We start from the raw sequence: 10,264 nt of genomic DNA on the forward strand, positions 1-10,264 counted from the left end.
TTCAAAAGACAAAATGTATTTAAAGACCAATCTTTATTTGAATGTGCCTCTTAACCTGAGATATTAGTTATACAGTAATAGTATTGACAATCTAAAAAAACTGAGCAACTCAACAGTCAACTTTATATTTCTTATTGTCTAAAGCATTTATTATTTTCATTTCCCCCCTCTCATTCAGTGTGGACAGATTGAGACAGCGTGGTGTCCAGAGGGCAGCAGAGACTTCAGGGAGAAACCTCCGTGTGATGGACGTCCTGTCTGTTGGTTTGGAGAGGACTGAGGGTCTTTCCTCTGCGAGGAGGACCAGGCCTGATGGAGGAGCCCATGCTGGGCAAAGCTGATACCAACTGCACAGGCCTAGTCTGTCACTTTATTTGACTACATTTGTTTACTTATACACTTAATAGGTTTAAACCTTCTGTCCATATGTGCTTTTATTTAAAACATGTTTGATTAACTTTTGGTTCACATTTCAATAAATTGTATTTGTATTTGCACTCCTTTTGTCCATTATTCTTACTGAAAGTGTTAGATTCCACATTCACATCTAACTGAAGATTGGCCCCATTTATTTGTGATGTTGCAAACTCTGCGGTACAAGGCACAAGTGATGTGAAGCTCATAAAGTGAGGCAAATAGAAATAATCAGCTGATGGAGTGTAGATGTGGAAATAGGTGCATTCGATCAGCTGACAGTGTTTTCACAAAAGTAGTTTCTTAGTGAATGTCCTGTACTGGTCTTAAAATCTCATGACATCAGCTTTTAATGTTCCTCTTGGATGTTCTTCTTGACCCTCAGAGAAGAAGAAAATGTTGAATCGTGTCTTTCAGGCATGTCCTTTCCTAACAAAAATTACAGGAAACATAATTGATTTAACTTAATTTGATTCCGAATGGATCGAGACTTCTAAAAAGACGTTGTTTGAACTCTGTCCTGAAACCAAGCAGCGGTGTGTGGCCTTTAAAGGCAACCAGAAGGATGCAAACAATATCAAAAGCTGCCTAAAAGTGCTAAATGAATGCGGTGAAAACATCCCCCGTTTTGTCTCCCACTACCTGGATGAGCTGCCGCCTGTTACGTTTAACAACCTGGATGTGTCCAACCTGCTGAGCAAGATGGAGCGACTGCACAGCGAGGTTTGCGCATTAAGACACGTAGTGGAAGTTCAGGCAGATATCGGTCAGAACCTGCGTGCTGTAGCAGAGTTGCTCCGTAGAACGCCAGTTGGAGCCGAGTCATGGTGGAGGACTGGCTGTAACAAGTGACGCTGAAACTACCTGTGGGAGCGCTCAGGGTGATGGCCAGGATGGTGCGGTGTCGGTGAAGGATGCGAGCCCCCCCGGCTCTTCTACTGATGTACATCCCAACTGTGTTGACCCGGTCGCTGCGTCAGGGACCGTGAGTGCCTGTGTGAGCCCTGGAGGAACTGCGGTAAATTTGCAGGTATGGTGTCAAGTTGTGAAACAGGGCCGAGGTCGGAGGAATAGGGCCGAGGGCCAGTCTGCCTTATCTAAACAGCTTGTTGGGAAACCTGAACGGAGGATGCCTAAGCCTATTGTTGGCACTGCTGCACAAGGGATCCGTACGAAGTTGGTGAGTGTTTTTGGTACCAAATTCTCGCCAGACCTTGACGCTGAGACACTGTCCGAATATCTAACTGAACAACTCGGCCGTGATGCTAACTGTCACCGTATTGACACTGCGAGCAGCAGATATAGCTCGTTTAAAGTGTGTGCTGAGTGCAATGAAGTTGCGGAGATGTTTAACCCAGAACTCTGGCCTGAAGGCTCAGTTGTGAGGCGATACTATGAACCACGTAAAGCGGAGGTGATGCGAGGGTACTGAATGGGGCTACGGCTGAGCTGCTTAGCTAAACGTTATGCGGGTTGGATCATTTAACTGTCGCGGGCAACAGCGCTGCTGAGAGGATCCAACGTGTAGTGGTGGACAACTTGCTACAAAAATGTGACATTTTATGCTTGCAAGAAACTTCTTACCAAAGCAGGACTTGGGAAAGTTGAACTCTCTTAATGAAAATTTTCACGGGGCTGGTGAGTCCACTACGGACCTATCTCTGGGAACAGTGAGAGGAAGGATAGCAGGGGGCGTGGCTATCCTGTGGCACAAAAAGCTGGACGCTGTCATTAGTGTCATCAGGCTTGAAGTTGAATGGTGTATTGCTGTACAGATCAAAATGAATAACAAGGAGTTTAGCATTCTCAATGTATACACCATATGAGTCACAGCATAATGAAGATGAATACCTGAACAGACTTGCTTTTATACATTCTTTTATTGTTGATAATCATTCCACCAGTTTATGTAGTGGGTGATATGAATGCTGACATATCAGACAAAAGGTCCTTGTTTGCTAAGCATATGCTACAGTTCTGTGATGATAACAATCTTATATTATCAAGCCAAATACTCTGCCTACAGATAGCTATTCATATATAAGCGAGGCCTGGCACACAACTTCATGGCTTGACCATTGCATCAGCACTGCTAATGCCCATGACACTGTAAGATCAATTGAGATTGTGTATGAGGCATCAATGTCAGATCACATTCCTTTTGTAATGTCACTAGATTGTGATAGTCTCCCTGAGATGTCTCAGGAGGTTAAAATGCCTGTACCACTAAAGTGGACAGGTCCAAGCTCACAAATGAGGATAGGCTATTGTACTATGGGAGAACTGATGTCCTATTGAGTGATGGATATCTACCCAAAGGGGCAGCTCTGTGTGTTGATGTGGGTTGTAATGAAAGCTCTCACCGTGAAGACCTCTGTAACATGTATGATTGTATTGTGGGAGCTGTATGGGAGGCCAGTAGACCGTGCTGTACCTACTCTAGGAAGAGACACAACGTCAAGCCAGGGTGGAATAAACATGGGGCTGATCAATACGCTGAAGCCAAGAATGCTTTTGGGGCCTGGGTCCAGGCAGGAAGGCCCAGAGAGGGGCCTGTCCTGGATCTCAAAAAGCGTACAAATGCTAAATAGATCTATGTCAACACACATACAGAAACATTGAGAGCGGACTCTACGGCTGAAAAGCTCCTTCATAATGATGTGACTGGCTTCTGGAAGGAGGTGAGAGCTCTGAACAGGGCCAGTACGTCGTTACGTGCGTGTACCATAGAGGGAGTATCTGGAGCCGATAACATAGCCGAGTCGTGGAGGCAACATTACTCTACTATACTTAATTGTGTTAAAGTGACCCTACAAAGTTGGTAGTGTTGTGAAAAGTGATGCAGTGGGAATCTCAGCTACAGAGGTTTATCGAGCATTGCAGCTAGCTGATAACAAAGCATGCGGCTCTGACCCAATCACTGCAGAGCACCTTAAACTGGCAAGCCCGAAGGTTGCAGTTCTTCTTGCCATTTTTTACCGGCCTCATGACTCATGGTGTGTTGCCAGACTCCATGTTGACTGTTACTTTGGTCCCTGTCATTAAGGACAAAGCGGGCAAGGTAGGGAGCTTGGATAACTATAGACCAATTGCTCTAGCCAGTGTGTTATCCAAAGTCCTGGAAAGAATGTTGTTAGATAGACTATGTTCTTATTTATGTACCTCAGATAACCAGTTTGGCTTCAAGGCTAAGCATGGTACTGAGCTATGCATCTATGCTTTGAAGGAAATGGTGTAGAAACATATAGAAGACAGAATTCCACTGTTCTGGTTGGTTTCATTGATGCCTCGAAGGATTTTGACCGAGTTAACCATCATAAACTGTTTTTAAAATGGAGACAAAGAGGTGTGCCTAACAGTATAATTAGGATCCTGGCTTATTGGTATGCCAACCAGAGATGCGGATCAAATGGGGGAATGCAGTCGCGGCGCCATTTGGTGTTGGTAATGGAGTCCGCCAGGGGGGGCTCCTCTCACCGAGCCTTTTTAATATCTATATGAATGATCTATCAGATGATTTAAGGGTCTGTAAAACAGGGTGTGTGATTGGTCATGTGATTGTAATGTAAACCATCTTATGTATGCCGATGATCTGGCATGTGTTTCTCCTAGCAGTGCTGGATTTCAACAGTTGCTAAATGTTTGTTCTGATTACGGAGTCAAATTTGACGTTAAATACAATGCTAAGAAGAGCGCTGTAATGATCTGCAGAGCAAAAGGTCAGGACAGGTGCTGTCTGTTTGCTGTAACACTAAGTATCTGGGACACATCATCACAGATGAAATGGCTGATGATTATTTTATTTCAACAGTGAGCTGCAAAGACAATCAGATTATGAATGAACAGTATGAAATTCATCAACATTGAGATATATGTATTATCAAAATAATATGTAACTGTTCAGAACGTAGTGCAACTGTAGAAGCTTGCTCTGTTGTTCTCACTGAAAGAATAACTTTTACCACGTTTTTTCAGACAATATTGAGAGATAAATAGTAGCAGTTCTCACTATGTGTTAAATATCTTTGCCTTCAATACATTAATTAGAAAGCTGACAAAGTCATATTGCTTGTTAACATCTAAATGTGACTTTTTGCATGGAAAAAACCCTCAACTTAACTGATGTGTAGGTGATCTAGTATTTAGTATTGTTTAATGGAATGTATATCAGTGTATTAAAGTCAATACTTCATTTATTTAAACCAATATCTTTCTTGATTCTTTGTACAGTATGAAAAATAGAGTCTTTGTACCTGAGCTGAAGTTCACTGCTGTGAGGAGTCCAGTTCTGTCTCTCACTCTCTGGTCCAGCCTGTCTGCATCACCTGGACACTTTAAACAAACAGATATATATGTAAAGTACCATTGTGTACAAACAATATAACTGATTCTCTTCTGTTGAACATGTTGGATTGTGTATTGTCTGAGTCAGGGTCCTTTTTATTTTACTGTAACTTTGGAAGTGTTGTTACCAATGCTTACTGTTTATTTGATACCCATTTGGTAATGCAATTAATAAAAACAACAAGGTTTGGGTTCGTTCTTCAGATGGGACTGTGACGTTAACGTGTAAGCTCAATAATGAACTCCAGCTCAACCAACCATATTGTAATATCTAAGTAATCATCTTGAAATATGACATTATATTTGTAATATACACATCTTATTGTGAGGTTGATTTCAACATACACTACTTCAACGTTTAGCTTGTCTACATACTTGAGCATAGCCAATTTAAATTAACCCTTAGCGATGCATAGAGTTCTACCTACATAATAAAATATCTCTCTAAGTTACAAGGATGACCTTATTTGATCAACCTCAATAGAAGCCGTTGTTGTACAGTATTATCCCGCTTAACAATTGTCTATTTCGTTTTAACCTTTATATTATAGTCTATGGTTTTAACCTTGGAGGCTACGATTAGCATCGTTAGCACCGATGTAGCTACCACTCGCTTACACGCTAACCCAAGCCTTAACATTCATTACATAGCTGATATAAAATCATAAACACATAAATAAAGTACTCAAATTTCATCTTACGCAAAACCGCATTCATGCACCGTCTGTTTTAACCGCAGAGCGAGTCACAATAGTCCGATATATAAGCATGAAGAACAAACAACCACGGCCGGGGACACGTTGTGTTCCCAGGATGAGCTGAGCAGGCAGAATCCCTGTAGCTTCACGGAGCAGCTAGCAGAGAGACAAGAGCTAACAGCGGCATGTCACTTGACAGAGCTGTCACTCAATGTGACACGCCCCTAGTTTATGAAAAAACGTTAAGGACCTAATATAAATAAAAGGGGTCGCGTTAGAAAACAATTCACTCACAGATCCATAATCATGAAGTGGACTCTAACTATACGCTAATAAAATGTATGGAGCCAAGGGTAGAACATGTTTATTTCTGCTGTAAAGTTGGGCATTTGAACATGGGGTCTATGGAAATGATCCTTTCTGCAGTCATCGCCTATCGGCCAATAGAGTGGCAAAGTCCCTCCCCTTCCGGTGGACCTCCATGGGACCTTATTTCGGAAAATGTATGTATTGTCAATGGCGAGAGAAAGATTATCTTTTGATCCCATTTGAATTGTGCCACGAATTACACATATGATGTTTGTCAATTTAAAAGATGATTTTGCAAGTCAAAAAAATAAAAATGTGTCGTAAAATTGTGAAGTAACACATTTTTTTGTGTGAAACGCTCAATGAACTACATCTCTACACACTTCACCAAAATGGCCGTCACTACTATTTTGCCAAAAAAAAGGGATTGACTCCCCTCACTGTCACCACAATGAAACACGTCCAGAGAATGTCATGCAAAGCTGCCTGCCTGCCTTCCTTTGATTCTCCCTGAACTGCCTGGTCTTTTTAATGTTTAATGTCAACCATTGTGCAGATAGCGTGAAGTAGAAAAGATCGCCGATGCTAATGTAGCGTTATCATTTCTCCACCGGGGGCATCCGGGCTTAAACGGTGTAGGCCATATTATCAAACCAAATTAAATCAAGTTTTATTTATATAGCACATTTATAAAAAAAATGTATTGTACATATAATACATAAATAAATAGCCTACAGTAGAGACACTTTACAGCAAATACAACAGCACAGATTGTTCAGAATATCAGTATAAGAAAAACGACACCCTCTGTCCTTAGACCCTCACATCGTACAAGGAAAAACTTCCGGAAAAAAACACACAGTTTAAAGGGAAAAAATGGGAGAAACCTCTGGGAGAGCAACAGAGGAGGGATCCCTCTCCCAGGACGGACAGACCAGACGTGCAATAGATGCCGTGTGTAAATCGAAGAGATAATACATTTTACAGCATAGGTAGGAAGACCAAATGTTAGGAAATGCATGTGTCTGTAATAAGAAGTTTATTATCGTTTTATTTTATGGTTGTTAACACACGCGGGAAATGTATGATATGTTAAATGATGCTATACTTGAAATTAATGTACATTTTCTGAGTAAAACTTTATAACGGAACTCCTGAAGCAGAGTTTTTTCTTGGGAACCTCTTGTCTGTCTGCCCAGCTACGGGAGTGGGGAATAGTGTTGTTTTTTAAGTGTGTCTATGTTTTGTTTTTGTATTAGCCTTAGTGTAAAACTGTTTTATTGACTAAGACATTTGCATTTGATGATACTTAATAATTATATTTAATATTACCTACATAATTTATTAAATAAAAGATACAAATAGCAAGTAAAAACAACCTGAAAAGCCAAATATTTTTTTACTGGAGATTTGTAATAAGATGCAAATGTAATCTTAAAGATCCCACGTCATGGCATTCTACTGATCATAATTCCATTGTTGAGGTATACTAAAATAGATTTATACTGTGCAATGTTCCAAACTCACATTGGTTTCTCATACTCACACATCTCTGTAAAGTATGAGTATTCAGCAGTGTTCACTCTCTGTCCTAAACGGCTTGTTGGAGCTCCTGCCCCCCCTCCCTGTGAGCCCAGTGTGTTCTGATTGGTTGCGATGCTGAGAGGCTGTTGCTGCTCGCAGCTGCTGCAACGGAGCAGACAGGCTTCCGTGTCATACAGGAGAACAAGCTAAACTCATCCTGAGCACACACAAACACTCACAGCCGAAGTAAAAACAATAATTGTGGCTTGATATTGAGTAAGAAAAAGGTTTATAACGCTGTGAGAACGGGTCTGCAGAGAGCATTTCTCTGCGATCCCAACGTACTAGCCCGAAAAAAACATTTACCTATTTAAACAGTCGTGGTAGATACCTTGTTTGTTTTTAAACATCATAAATACACAACAACAATGAATACTTACAGGTTGTGTACCTGAATCTCCCGCTGGGTCCAAACAAGTAGGAAACAGCATCGTTCTTCAGTGCCCTACGCTGAACATATCCGGCATGAATCGCTGAAAGGTTTGGAAAGCTTTGTTTCGTGAAAGGCTGCAGTGGCAGAGGGTGCGGCCATAGCTCTGGGCGTGGCCTACTGGGTATCCCTACGCAGCGATACCCAGGACGAAAACATTGGACAATGAGAAATCTCCAACGAGACGTTTTGGGGAAGTATTTCTGTGTTAGAGTTTTTCTCGCTACAAAGTGTACTTTGAGGGTTTTTGACTCTGCAGACCGTTTACATGCCATAAAACCTTCATAACACAGAAGGGGACGGGTGATACCCCGGAAAAGCATGACATGGACCTTTAAGTAAATTGTAGTACCTTTAGTAACAAAGACTTCTTAACTGTAAGTAAAAAGCTACTTGAAATATATGTTGTTACATTTACTTAGGTTTTCTGAGTGCGTTAAAGTAAGTAAATCTTACTCCCCGTTTTTTTTAAGTGTAGGAACATTATTTGAAATAATAAACATCCTCAAAAGGTTCTTTGAACATCAGATTAAAACGTTTCTTTAATTATTAAACATTATTAGAACCTGTAGGTAACGTTAGCCAAAGTTGTGAGAACGTTCCCTGCTAGCTGGGAAACTTCCCTTTCCCTGGACACATCAACCAGCTCTGACTGGGGGATTCCAGGGGCTTCCCAGGCTCCTTCCCAGGCAAAGGAGCAGCGGCTCTACTCTGAGGCCATCCACATCACTGAAATGCTCAGCTTATCCCTAAGGGAGATGCCACCCTCCATAGGAAACCCATTTTGGCCGCTTGTATCTGCGACCTCGATCTTTCAGTCTTGATTATTTGCTCGATTGATCTCTAAATGACAGCCATTTAGAATGTTAAAACTCCAAAGAGTACATTTAAATTGAAACGGGATCACATTTTTAATTGAAGCTTTAAAGTTTTAGTTCCACAGTATAACATTTGATCTATGTCAAAAACGAAACTGTTGTTCTAAGAGAGTTCAACATTCAAAGTTTGGTGCAAATGAATGTTTTGGTGCAACCTTGCCTGAGGATAGTAGTACTCTGAAGACTTGGATATGTTTGATACACACTAGCTCAGTGGTTCCCAAACGGTGTGCCGCGGCACACTGGTGTGCCGTGAGGCAAGTACGGGTGTGGCCGTGGGATTTTGTGACACCCATACATTATTATTACAATATATAACTACACACAAAATAATAATTTTTTATTTACTATATCAGTACTTTGTAGGTTTATATGTACGTAATCTGCGCGACTTGCGCGTCCACATCTCCACGTGCAGTGCTGCATAAACATGGCTGAGTCAGCGATAACTCTCGAGGGGTGGAGGTATGCCCATTATTTTGAGTTCATCCGAAGAATAGACAGGAATGTGACGGTGAGGTGCAAACTGTGTCCAGGCCAGAAGCTGTTATCCACTGCTGTAAACACCACGTCAAACCTCAACAAGCAGCTGCAAAGAACACATGCTATGGTGGAGCTACCCGCACACGCTATTTGTTGTTTGTTTATATCAGTCTGTTCTTCTTCTCTGTTTTCCGGTTGTTGCCTGTTTTGAATGACGAATACCACTACCGCCGCCTGCTGGTAAGGAGAGTTATTGCCACTCACGCCATAGCGCAGTTCGTACGTGCTCGGCTGAAGTCTTTGCGGTGTCCTGGTTCCAGTGCAACACCTGGCCAACACGCAGGAGAACACGCCGACGCAACAGAGTGAGCAGAGATAGACTGCGCAAAATATACAGATAGCAGGAGACAGAGGACAGCCATGGTCAGATAGGAAAACATTCAGGATCTGGATCAGTCGTCTTATGCGACAATGGAAACTGAACTAAAGAGAACATTTGAAACTTTAGCAGTCTGCGTGATCTGCCTGCAGGGAGGGGCGGGCCGGCCCTGCGAGTAAAGTAACGAGTTAAGTAACGAGTTACTTTATGTAGAGAGTAACGAAGTAGTGTAATATATTACTTTTTTTAAAGTCATATGTAATATGTAATATATTACCTTTTTTTAGTAACGACCCCATCTATGCTGAAATGTTACATTTATAATTTGTAGTTCAGGACCATGGACAATGCAGCTTCCTTGCATTGACAGAATTTCCTTTGTCTCATTTTTAATGTTGTAACCTGTCTGGTTTAAATGAGTGTGTTGCTGCTTTGAGGAAGCCTAATTTGATAACGTTTCAAATTAATTTCTGAAATATTTCGTTAATAAATATTTCATGAGTAATATAGTTGTCTTTGTCACATTTTATTTGGCATTAGTAAATAATTATGCACATTTACAGATATTTTACATGATATGAGTGATAACACGTGTTATAAGGGCTATTTTTGCACAATAGGTGTGCCTTGAGATTTTTACTTGTCCTTTGGTGTGCCTTGGGCACAAAAAGTTTGGGAACCACTGCTCTGCTCATATTACTTCTGAGGACCAAACAGTTTACACACATTTGTATGGAAAAACTCA

The 10,264-nt window shown here is 41.3% G+C and overlaps 1 protein-coding gene across 1 annotated transcript in view; it reads right to left on the bottom strand.

The window, feature by feature from the left end:
• Positions 1-824: 824 nt before the first annotated feature.
• LOC117452000 (TNF receptor-associated factor 2-like) overlaps positions 825-10,264 on the bottom strand; it is a 28,460-nt gene continuing 19,020 nt past the window's right edge. Inside the window, exon 11 of the mRNA XM_034090401.2 lies at positions 825-843. The gene's annotated coding sequence lies outside the window, so the exon portion shown is untranslated. The remainder of the gene's footprint in view (positions 844-10,264) is intronic.

Source organism: Pseudochaenichthys georgianus, chromosome 9 (assembly GCF_902827115.2).
Source record: "Pseudochaenichthys georgianus chromosome 9, fPseGeo1.2, whole genome shotgun sequence".
NCBI classification, from domain to species: Eukaryota; Metazoa; Chordata; class Actinopteri; order Perciformes; family Channichthyidae; genus Pseudochaenichthys; species Pseudochaenichthys georgianus.